This window comes from Oratosquilla oratoria, chromosome 15, assembly GCF_046742065.1.
Source record: "Oratosquilla oratoria isolate Oo_2021 chromosome 15, ASM4674206v1, whole genome shotgun sequence".
In the NCBI taxonomy this organism is placed as follows: domain Eukaryota; kingdom Metazoa; phylum Arthropoda; class Malacostraca; order Stomatopoda; family Squillidae; genus Oratosquilla; species Oratosquilla oratoria.
Genome location: NC_134791.1, coordinates 45,369,807 through 45,383,254, shown reverse-complemented (window position 1 = coordinate 45,383,254; position 13,448 = coordinate 45,369,807).

Below are 13,448 nucleotides of genomic sequence, written 5' to 3'. Positions count from 1 at the left end.
TCGGTTTCGGTCGCTCCTGGGTGGGCCCTTACATTCCTTTGCGGCACACTCTCCACTTCTCTAGCCTAATTCCCTACCTCCTAACCATTAATGCTAGCTTATCATATCCCCCTTTCCGGGTACTGTACACTCCACTCACACTCGCATTCACCACCACCCACGCGCGGTCCTTGTTCGGCACTGTGCCACCCAAGCCAACGTGAGGCCACCCCCCCGCATTCGGGTGGGAAGGGGGATACCAGCGCTCATGCCCTTTGACCCCTTCTCCCCCCCCCCCAGAAAGAGGGGGAGGGGGTGCCAACCGTCCGTCCCCATCCGCGCCATACACACTCACGCTCACACCAGTTTCATTATTTCATTCCTTGATACTTCTATCTCTTTCATAGGGGGTAGGGGGGACTTTGTCCTTTCATTCGATATCTCTAGGTTGTATGTTCTCCCTCATAAACACCGATTTAAAATGCTTGTTCATAATTTCTGCCATTTCTATTTCTGCTGTGTATTCAACTCCTCGTTGTCGTAATTTCTCTAATTCTTGTTTGTTTTTCAGTTTGTTGTTTACAAATCTGTAAAATAGTTTTGGTTGATCTTTACATTTTTCTATGACATTTTTCGTATTTTCTCTTTTCTTCTCTGCACACTTGTACATATTCATTTCTATAACTAGTATATATTTTCCAATTTTCAGATTTGTCTTTTTTCCATTTTATCCAAGCTTTATCCCTTTTGTCTTTCAACTCCCTACATCTTTTGTTGTACCAGTAGTTTACATATTCTTTTTCTTGCTTTTATCTTGGAACATACTTTTCCACTCCTTTATAAATTTTTGTCAAAATATTCCATTTCTCTTCTACTGTTGTTTCCTCCTTGTGTATTCTTTCCCAGTCAGCTTTTTGAAAGAATTCAAAATTAGAATATCAAAATTTGTTTTTTCATACATCAATCTTCCCTTTCTATATTGTTAATTTTTTTTATGTATTTTTCCTCATTTAGTTCCAGTTCAACCAATATGTGGTCACTTTTACTTATTGGTGTCTTATATTCAGTCTTGCCCACTATTTCGGGTTCTGATGCGATTATTAGGTCCAGTCTAAATGGTTCTTTCTCATTTCTATACCTAGTATTCTCTTGTATCCATTGCATCATTGTATGTTCTATCTAATGTTACCTCATTAACCAACAAAATGGAAGAAGTGATTGAAATAGTGCGCTCCACAGGCTGTGACGTGATGGCAGTTACAGAAGCATGGCAGATAATTTCCGAAGTGTGAAACATATAAAATTTTGTACTTTTTACCATCTCAGAGTAAACCGCAGAGGCGGTGGTGTGGGATTGTATTGTCGAGCTGACCTCAACCCCTTATACCTCAGGGTTGCTGGGTTGACATACCAGAGGGAGTCGAGGCTTTGTGGGTCAAACTCACCCCCTGCTTCCATCCCCACCACACTGCCTGTATCATAATGTGCGTGATATACCACCCTCCTCATGCCAACACTGCCCTCCTCCTCAACGATCACATCATTGAAACTGCTGACTCCCTCCGCTTAAGGTTTCCTGCTGCCAAATTAGTCGTGTGTAGGGACTTTAATCGCCTGGACATAAGTGACATTTTACATCATTTAAATCTCATGCAGGTAGTGACCTTTCCCACCCACGATCAGACAACCCTTGACCTAATTATGACTGACATGGCGCAGCTGTACTCCCCCCCCATCGGTAAGACCACGCACCTCACCATCCAATGGTCCCCAGCCCCTAGAGCAGCCATACACAGGACTAAGGTCACCAGACAGCACCACCCCATGCCTGATTCCACCATGAGGGAATTTGGCAGGTGGATGGTGGAATACCCCTGGCTGGAGGTTCTGAACATTGAAGACGTGTAGACCAAGTGGAGAAATTACTCCACCACAATTGAGGCCTTTCACCACTTCTTCCCTGTAAAGGATTTCTCTGTCCATCACTCTGACACCCCTTGGATGACACCACATATCAAACGTCTCATCAAACAATGCAACAAGGCATTTTGCACAGACCAAGCCCAGTTCAGGTTCCTGAGGAATAAGGTCATCAGAGAGATAAGTACTGCCAAATCATCTTACTACCCAAACAAATTGCAACACCTCAAACAACAAAACACTCAGTGGTTCAGTAAAATCAAGGCTCTTTGTGGCCTGCAGGGTAACAAGACCCCCCACTTCCCTTGCACCTGTCACCTGACCTAGCAGCCCAGGAGATCAACTCCCACTTCACCTCTAGCCGTCAGACTTTACCCCCTTCTCGACCCCTCCCTCCTACCTGCCTACCTCCCTTCCCCCTCACCCCCCCATTCATGTTCAAGTTGCCAACGTAGCAACTAAGTTGGGTAAACTGAAACATAATAAATCCACAACCCCCTCTGACCTTCCTATCAAAATCTACAAGGAATTTGCCCCTGAACTTGCCCTCCCACTTTCCTCCATAATTAATGCCTCTTTAAGCCAAAACACCTGCCCCAGCGACTGGAAAATCTCATATGTCACTCCCATCCCCAAAACCCTCAGCCCACAATCACTAAGTGACCTTAGGCCCATCGCCATCACCCCTATCCCAAGCCTTATATGTGAAGACTTGGTTTTTAACTCAGTTTACAGCAACATAAAACATTCAATAGATGCCCAACAATTTGGCAACACGAAATCCTCCTCTACCACTCACTGTCTCATTGACTTACTCAATTTCCTTCACAGCAACCTAGACAAGCATAACACATCTCTAGCTGTTACCTTTGTAGACTTTAGGAAGGCCTTTGACCTTGTTGACCACAATGTTGTTCTCTCCAAAGCCATCCAACTGGGGATCCAGCCCCACCTAATAGCATGGCTGGCAGATTTCCTTACCAGACAACAGCAGGCAGTCAGGTACCAGGGGTCAACTTCTCCCCTCCTCCCCCTGACCTGTGGGGTCCCCCAGGGTACCAAGATGGGTCCCCTATGCTTCCTCATCCTTATTAATGACGCCCTCATGGACACTCCTCACAGATGGAAATATGTGGATGACAGCACCATAGGCATCCCTATCAACACCAGGCCTGATTACACACCACTACAAAACACCCTGAACAAGCTCATAACATGGACGGAAGACAACATCACAATCAACACCAACAAGACTGTAGTGATGCACTTTTGTACCTCCACAACTTTCATTGGGCCCCCACCCCCTCCAACTGGTCCAATCCACCAAGATCTTAGGCATCACACTCGACGATCATTTAAATTGGAACCAACATGTCACCAACATAGTCAGGACAGCGTCTTACAAACTATATATGCTGAGCAGGTTAAAGTCATTAGGAACACCTACATCTGAGCTACAGGTCTACAAAACCTTCATACTCCCCACCCTCATGTATGCCTCACCAGCCTGGTCCAGCTCACTCACCCTTACAGAGACAAAAGTTTGAGAGGGTACAAAAGAGAGCGTGCAGGATCATCCTGGGCGTGGAGTACAGTGGTTATGACCACGCTCTTACCACCCTTACTCTATGTAGGGTGTCCCAGCGCCATGGTGAGGCACTAAAGAAATTTGAGGAAAGCCTGCTTTCCCTCCCTAGACACCGTCACTTCCTCCCTCCCAACGCTCCACCACCCTGCCACGCCACTAGACACAGAAATAGGCTCATACCAAAGTGCCAATGACTGACCGCTACAAAAACAGTGCCATCCCATCCATTGTGTACATAATCAACTCTATGTAAACTTGTACCATGTATATACTCTAAGTTTTATATTTTTAATCAGCTTTTGCATTGTATTATTGTCAGTGTACTACTGCTATTGAAATAAACCTTTTATTATTATTTCCACATAGGTCGTCTCTACCCTTCACTGTCATCTCTTCCCAGCAGATTTCTTTACAATTAAAGTCACCCATTATAACTATTCTTCCTCCATCTTCCATTATCTTATTTAGTGTTATCCTTGTGTCTTCTAACATATTTTTGTGTTCTTTCTCTTCCCACAAAGCTGTTTTAGGAGGCACATAATTTACTACAAACTTCCTGCTCTTCCCATCCTTGTCCTCCACTTCCATCATAATCATCTCTATTCTTTCCATATGTGACATTCCTCACATTTACATCCTTCTAGTCAGGAACATAACTCCACCCCCTTGTTTTACCTCTGTTTCTAATCCAGTAATTATATGCACCATGTCCTACACAGGTTTTGATTCTCATTTAGTTCTTCCAGTTTATCAACTCTTTGATTAATCAATTTTAATTGGTTAAACCTAACTTCCCAATTTTCATTCATTTTAGTTTCTCCTCTAGATTTACTAGTCGGGTGAGGTTGTCATTTCCTCCCTCATTAAATCCATGGAAATAGTTATCCTCACCTTCCATTGTGCTGCTCTTATCTATATTTCCAATTTTTACATCTTTACTAATCTCTTTGACTTCACCATTGTCATCTGGCCGTCTTTTGTTAACATGCCGTCTGACTTTCTGGACCCAATCTTCCCTTCTCCTTTTTCTTCACCTTCCCACTACACCACGAGCTTTCCCCTTCCCTATTAATACAACACAGGTACTTCCTTGTTGTGATCCTAGAAATTTGCAGATATCACCAGAGTCCAAACTTCGCTGCCACCCCAACCGACGTGTATTTACCTCTAGTTGTATTTTACGGGAAGGGGAGCTATGCTCGTGGTGTCCCGTCTTCATATCTCATTTTATCTAAACTATTTTTAAATTCATGTATTGTTTTTGCACACACCACTTTCTCATCTAACTTGTTCCAAATGTCTATTACTCTGTGAGGAAAGCTATTCTTTTTCAGATCTCTTCTATAGCTGTCTTTCTTGATTTTCTTTCCAAGTCCTCTTGTATTTCTTTCATCCCATTTTATTAGATCCTCTCTATCAATAATTTCTATGCCTTTCATGATTCTGTAAATAGTTATCAAATCTCCTCTCTTCTCTGCTCTAGTGTCTGTAGCTCAAGTTTTGCTAGTCTTTCTTCATATGATAGTTTTGAGAGTGTTGGTGCCAATTTTGTAATTGCTCTTTGTATTCTTTCAATTTTTGTTATACATTTTTTTGTATTTGGTGACCACATCATTGCTGCATATTCCAATCTTGGTCTTATCAAAGTGATTAATATTTTCTTCACTATTTCTTCATCCAGGTATGTAAATGCCACTTTGATTGTTCTCATTAAATTATAAGTTTCTCCAAAAATCTTGTTTATATATTTCTCAGGTGACATATTATAATAATGACTCCCAGGTCCTTCTCATTTTCTACTTTTTTTATTCCTTCTTCTCCCAATTTATATGATCCTGTTATTCTTTTTTGCTTTTTCCAAATTCCATTATACTACACTTTTTGGTATTGAACTCCATCTCCCACTTCCTACTCCATTCCCATACTTTATTGAGATCACTCTGTAGTGACTCACAATCTTCTTCCGTGTTCACTTTTTTTTAACAGTTTTGCGTCATCTGCAAAGAAGCTCATGTAACTTTCAATTTCTTTATCCATATCATTAATATATATAGCAAACATTATTGGGACCAAATCTGTTCCTTGTGGAACACCGCTTATTACTTCATCCCAGTTAGAGTGTTTGTCTCTTATCACTACTCTCATTTTTCTTTCTTGCAAAAAGTCTTCCATCCATTTAAGCAGTTTGCCCTGTATTCCTCCTTCAGTTTCTAATTTCTTAAGTAACTTCTTATGTGGTACTTTGTCAAAAGCTTTTTTTAGGTCTAGAAATGCACAATCAGCCCATCCATCTCTTTCTTGTATTATATCTATTAGCCTTGAATAGAAACATATTAAATTGGTGACGCATGATCGTCCTTGTCTGAATCCAAACTGCCTTGGATTTAGTACGTTGTTTTTTTCTAAATACTTTACCCATCTACTTTTGATCATTCTTTCACAGATTTTTGCTATTGTACTTGTTAGACTGGTCTTTAGTTTGTAGGGTGCTCTTTATTTCCTCCTTTGTATATAGGTACTATATTTGCTCTTTTCCAATCTTTTGGAACTTTTCCTTCTTTCAAGGAACTGTTTATTATGCTTTGTATTTTGTCTGCCAGTTCATTCTTGCATTCTTTCAAAATCCAGTTTGCTATTTCATCTGGTCCATGCAATTTTTTGACATAAAGATTACTCAAGTGTTTCACTATTTCGTTCTTTGTTACTTCTATTTCTTTCATAGGGGGGACTTCCTCTTCCCATTCAATCTCTCCAGGTTGTATGTTCTCCCTTGTAAACACCAATTTAAAATGCTTGTTCATAATTTCTGCCATTTCTATTTCCTCTGTGTATTCAACTCCTCCTTGTCGTAATTTCTCTAATTCTTGTTTGTTTTTCAGTTTGTTGTTTACAAATCTGTAAAATAGTTTTGGTTGATCTTTACATTTTTCTATGACATCTTTTTCATATTTTCTTTTTCGTCTCTACACACTTGTACATATTCATTTCTATAACAAGTATATATTTTCCATTTTTCAGGTCTTTTGTCTTTCTTCAATTTGGTCCAAGCTTTATCTCTTTTGTCTTTCAACTCCTTACAACTTTTGTTGTACCAGCACTTTACATATTCTTTTTCTTGTTTTTGTCTTGGGACATACTTTTCCACTTTTTTTTTTATAAATTTTTGTCAAAATATTCCATTTCTCTTCTACTGTTGTATCTTCTTTGTGTATTCTTTCCCAGTTTTCATTTTGAAAGAACTCTTATTTTATCAAAATTTGTTTTTTCATACCTCATTCTTCCTTTTCTATATTGTTCATTTCTTTTCACATATTTTTCCTCATTTAGTTCTAGTTCTATCAATATGTGGTCACTTTTACTTATTGGTGCCTGGTATTCTATCTTTTCCACTATTTCAGGTTCTGATGTGATTATTAGGTCTAGTCTCGATGGTTCTTCTTCATTTCTATACCTAGTGTTCTCTTGAATCCATTGTGTCATTATGTGGTCAATAATCATCTCAAGTAGAACATTTCCCCACGAGTCTTCTCCACCCTTTACTGTCATCTCTTCCCAGCAGACTTCTTTGCAATTAAAGTCACCCATCATAACTATTCTTCCTCCATCTTCCATTATCTTATTTAATGTTATTCTTGTGTCTTCTAACATACTTTTATGTTCACTCTCTTCCCACAAGGCTGTTTTTGGGGGCACATAGTTTATTACAAACTTTCTGCTCTTCTTATCTCTGTCTTCTACTTCTATCATAATCATCTCTACTCTATTCTTTCCATATGTGACACTCTTCATGTTTATATCCTTCTTAGTCAGGAACATAACTCCACCCCCTTGTTTTATCTCTCTGTTTCTAATCCAATAATTATATGCATTGTGTCCTATGCTGTTGGATGGTAGTGGACCTTTTAATTTTGTCTCTACAATTCCCATTATGTCCGGTTCTTTTTCCTTGAGATACTCGTTCAGTTCATTCAGTCCTGTTTTTAATCCATCTATATTTGTGTAGGACACTCTTAACTTTCTGTTATTTCCATTGTATTTTCTGTTTCTTTTTTGTTTCTGTTATGGTCCATTTCCTCACTTTCATATTCACTACTCTCCAATAGAATTCTTCTTTTTCTGACTCCGTTCTGTTCTCGTTTTTTTCTTTAGCTTCTTTCCTTTTCATTTTTTCTTCCTCTCTTTCCTCTTTATTCATTTCTCTTTTTATCCATACCTTTTTATATGTTCACTTGCTGCTAGTTTCCCTGTTTTTGCTAAGATATTCTCTGCTGTTGTTTGTGACCTGAATTTAATCTTAATTGGTCTGGTCTTATCTGTACTATATTTTCCGAGACTAAACATCTCTTCAATTTGTTTCATGATTTCAGGTTCATCTTCCTGAACTAATTCTAGTAAACTGTTTCCTTTTTCTTTTTCCTCTTTTATTCTTGTGGTTCTATTTTGGTTAAATTTCTCTTCCATTCCTAATATAATTATACATTTCTTTTTGTCTGTTAAGTCTCTTACTATACTCTCCTTCTGTCTCATCACTTTAATAACCGAGTCTTCAGTTTGTTCTTTCATTTGTTGCTTAATTATGTCAGTAAATGCAACTTTACTGTTTTCTTTGATTTTTTTCCAGCCCTGTGCTTCCTTTGCTATGGCCTCTTGTCTTTATTATTCCTCTTTAATTCCTCATTCTCTTCTTTAACTTCTTTTAACTGTCTTTTTAATTCTTCTATTTCTAAAGTTAAGTTTTTGTTCGCCTTCTCTAGTTCTTCCACTCTTTCAACTCTCTGCGCAATCTTGGCTATGTTACCGAACCTGTTTTCCCAATGCTCGGTCATCTTATCAAGTTTCTCCTCTAGTCTTGCCAATCGGGGGAGGTTGGTATCCCCCCCACCCTCTTTAAATCCCTGGAAACTATTATCACCTTCCACTGTGCTGCTCTTATCTATACTTCTAATCTTTACATTTTTGTTGATCCCGTCATCACCGAAATCATCATCGGTCCGTCTTTTGTTTACAAGACGCCTGGCCTCTTCCTCATTTCCTTCCATTTCCCTCAATAATCCCTCCCCTTCTCCTTCCCTATCACCCCCCACTACACCACGAGCTCTCCCCTTCCCTATAAATACAATAAGACACTTCCTGGATGTTGAGATCCACATAGATTTTCCTTTTTCTTCGGAACTCTAATTCTCGCCGTCCATTCGACGAAAGGGTGTGTGTGTGTGTGAGTGGAATGAAGGGGACGATGTGGGGTTGTGTCAGAAGTTTGATGGTAGGTAAAATAGCATAGGAACTGTATTGTGTGAATCCAAGGATTAAAGACTGAAGCAGATGCAACTGCAGGAACAGGATTTCTACAGAAATCAAGCAAGTAAATTACCATTCTCCTCATATGATATATTGCTATTTAGGTATTGTGTCTTGGGTTGCTCCAACTGCTTCATGGGAGTTATTCAATTTTGGGATTTTGATGGTTTTTACTGCTTTCCACATTTTTTTTCTATTGTCACAACTTTCCATCAATTTGTTAGCTTTTCCAAGTTTTCTTCTGCTTATTTATTTTGTAATTTTACTGTTTACAGTAGTTGCTTAAGATGTTTTTAAGTTATTCATTTTTTTCTGTAATGAGGCTATCTCATGTGAAGTTGGGATTGAAGTTTTTCTGTAGCCACTGTGCATGCGTTTTTTACTTATTTTCTCAATGGTAGTTACTATTTCTTAACATCTTTACCCATGGATCGGCATTAATCTATTTCTGATCTAACAGTCCTTAGACTACAATACAATTTCTCTTCTCTAAGTAATTAATGGTCCTGGCCAGAGGCTGTTGCCAGTTTCTTGGAGGCTGTGGGTCTTCTACATGAAAGGCCAGGGGCAACAGATTGATTCTTCCCGAACTCTATCACCAACTACCTCAGAACCACTACTCCTCCAGCAGGATTATGGGAGATATATGAACTGCTGCAGAACATTAAAGTGGCATCAACCAAACAGATTCTCAGTTTGGCAAATAAACTATATGACAAACTAAAAGCACAAGACCTGCCAATGTTGAAATATGGAATAAATGATAAAGATGATGGTTTGGTTTTATGTCACAAACTCCCCCCTATCAGGAGGCTAGGGCAGTGCCCCTTACAGGGGATTTTGTAGTGTGGAATTTAATAAATCACGCCCTTGGTTCAACTTTGCCATACCTTTAACCTATGTCACAAGTATCAATGTCCTAACCCAATCAGCCAGCTATGTTCATGATGGAAGAGAAAAAGGAAATATGATTATGGTATTCAGGTTGCTATAATGCAGTGTTTCTCAACCTTTCATTTTTTGTGGACCCATTACTGTATATTGACTTGTATTCAAGGGACCCTTCAATATGGGATTAGAAAGAATATAGTCAGTTTTTCTAAGCATATAGTGATAGAAACATTATAATATACAAATCACCACCATGTTCTAAGAGATGCAACTAGCTTGGGGAAAAAATAGGGAAAAATGGAAATCTTGATTAAGAAGATAAAAATTAATTCTATTTTGTTTACATCACAGTGTTGTCTTTTTTTATGCATTTACATTAATAATGGCAGATTTTGAAGGTTTCACACCCAAAAAGATAAGTCCATTAAAAAAACTGAACAATCTAGTGCAGGGAATGAATTCAAGAAAAAATATATGTTACAAATTGGATACTCTACCACAGAAGTGAAATTCTGACACAGTTGAAAAGATTTAATTTAATTTCCTCGTATGTGGCTAGATTGCATGATCTGGAGCAAAAACTAGAGCAAGAAAAGGGTACAAACCTGGCTCAGAAAGCAAAAATTTATCAATTGAAAAGAGAAAACGAAACTGACAGATGAGAGAAAAAGTCTTCTCAACACCATAGAGGAAAAGGAGGATAGGCCAACTACAAATGAAGATAGAGAGATACATCAACCTTTAGCCACTTCAGTACAAGTCAAATTCTTGCACACAGCATCGGCTGCCATATGTATGATTCATCACACTATTTGCATTATAAAATATAGTCACTGCTGTATTACTCATTCTCTTTTAGGTAATAACACAGAAAATGTGATCAAACTAGTTCACAGAATCCAGAGTAAACTCATGTACAACTACAAAAAATATGTATAATCAAGACACCAATGCTGACATCCTCATGTACCCACTAAAGCCTCATGATGCCTACATAGGGTTCATCATATCAAAGTGGTTAACTTGTAAACTGTGACATACATCACATGATAAACAGTGAGTAATTGTGATGTGAAAACTATATTTCACTCCCATATGTCCTAAGGATGTCAGTATGTGTATATTGGAATAAAGCTAAATTGATCATTTTTCTGTAATTGGTAGACAATGTAAAAATTATATGTGCCAATTTTTATGGGAATCCATTGAAAATGGAAAAAACTATTTTAGTTTTATATTGTATCTAAGGCTGATTGTATTGATAAAAACTATATATAGTTTTACCCTTAGATATAATTCAATAAGACAATTAAAGAAAAAAAAAGTATTGTGTAAATAAATAATAATTTATATAAAGACATTTCTGAGTTATAAGCATAAATATTGAAATGAAAAAAAAAAAAAAAAAAAATCAGAAACTGATCAATTGAGAAGAGAAAATGAAACTGACAAACAAGAGAAAAAATCTTCTCAACACCATGGAGGAAAAAGAGGATAGGGGAGAAATCCTTTTGGGCTGCATCAAAATATTATTCACACATAGACTAGCAAAACTTGAGCTACAGACACTAGAGCAAAGAAGAGAGAGAGGAGATTTGATAGCTATTTACAGAATCATGAAAGGCATAGAAATTATTGATAGAGAGGATCTAATAAAATGGGATGATAGAAATACAAGAGGACACGGAAAGAAAATCAAGAAAGACATCTATAGAAGATCTGAAAAAGAACAGCTTTCCTCACAGAGTAATAGACAGTTGGAACAAGTTAGATGAGAAAGTAGTGTGTGCAAAAACAATACATGAATTCAAAAATAGTTTAGATAAAATGAGATACAAAGATGGGACACCACGAGCATAGCTCCCCTTCCCGTAAAATACAACTAGGTAAATACATCACCACTCCCTTCCCTCCCCATCCCTCACCCACTCCCATCCATGCATACCAGTATCATCCATACACAACCATTCTCCATTCCCCTCATCTTCTGTCTTCTCCCCTCCTCCCTCAACAAACATCCCCCTCCTGATCAAGGAAAGATACATGGGGACAGTAGTAAAGAACAAGATGTCAAGCTGGAGGGCAGTAATGAGCGAAGTTTCACAAGGTTCAGTGCTTGCACCAATAATGTTTCTTGTCTATGTTAATGACATGATGGAACAACAAACTCTGCCAACATTGTTTGCAAATGATGCAAAAATTATGAGGAGTGAAAAATAAAAAAGAGGACAGTAGAATATTGCAAAAAGATTTAGATACTATTTTTGCATGGAGCCAGGAATGGGAAATAAAGTTCAATACCAAAAAATGCAAAGTACTGGAAATGGGCAATAGTGGCAAAAAGCCATCCTTAAACTATTCCTTGGGAAGCGAACCCATTACAAGTAAAAAGAGGAGAAAGACCTGGGAGTGTTGATAAAAGACAACCTGTCACCTGACAGATATATCAGCAGAATTGTGGGAGAGACATATGGGCTACTGCAGAAGATTAAAGTGGCATTCCATTATATGGATAAAGAGATGAAAAAACTCATCAAAACCCAGATACATCCAAAACTGGAATATGTGTCAATAGTATGGTCCCCACACAGGGTGAAGGATATAAGCAAGATTGAGAGAATACAAAAGGCAACAACCAAACTAGCTCCCAACCTGGCAGACAAACCATATGAGGAAAGGGTTAAAGTACTGGGTCAACCAACTTGGAAAGATCAAAGAGAAAGAGATGACATGATTACAATGTTCAGGTCACCAAAGGGGATAGATTGCATTGATAGAAGAGATTTCCTGATTAAAGATGGGAAGGCTTTAAGAGGTCATGGAAGTAAATTAAGAAAGACCACATGTTGAAAGGATGTGAAGAAATAGTTTTCCATATAGATGTATAAATATGTGGAATAGCTTAGAAGGTGATTTAACACATGCTCAAACAATACACGAGTTCAAATCTAAATATGATAATTGGAAATCAAAGATATAGATTAAGTTGGAACCATACATGAATTTGAGTCAAGGTATATTATAAAATTCGAGAATAGGAGGCAGGACCCAACAAATTTTGCCCTTTTCCTATATACTACAATTAGGCAAATACCCTCACCCCATCCATCCATCCTTGGTCAGCCCCTCACATTCACTCCATCCAGCTTTGCCTTCCACACCTCCCCCACCAATCTTTCCTCATACATTCCTTCCATGTATTCAAACCATCCTAACACTCTTTCATCAACCCCCTCCATACCCACTCTATCCAGCCCAGCAACCCCTATTTTAAAGTTACTAATAATTTATAATTAGTTTTTGTGTCAATAGAAACTGCCCCACACTGATACAATAGACACTTCAATTTTTTTCTTTTTCTGAAGAGATCATCGGAAGGGTGAGCCTGAGGACCTTTGCCAGCTACAGTAAGGCTGAGGGGTTTCCAGTCAATGAAACTTGAAGCAATTTTTTTTTGGTCATTAAGAGCACAATTTTTTTTCTTTAATTATAAAAATATAAAGTACTTTATTTACAAGTACTACCTCCTAATCTTAACCTATTATAGAGTAAGGCTTTCCAATTTTTTTTTTTCTGGCAGTCTCCAGACAACTGCATCTGATGTATATATGTTTTCTGCTTTGTAAAGTTTTAAATTCTTTTCACCTCAACTGGTCACTTGGCTCTATAATTTTGACTGGCTGTTGTGGTAGTCTCTATCCACTAAAAGGTTAGAAAGTAATCTATAATACTTCTGGTAACTGTTACTCATCACATAAAAGTAAAGAGAGCC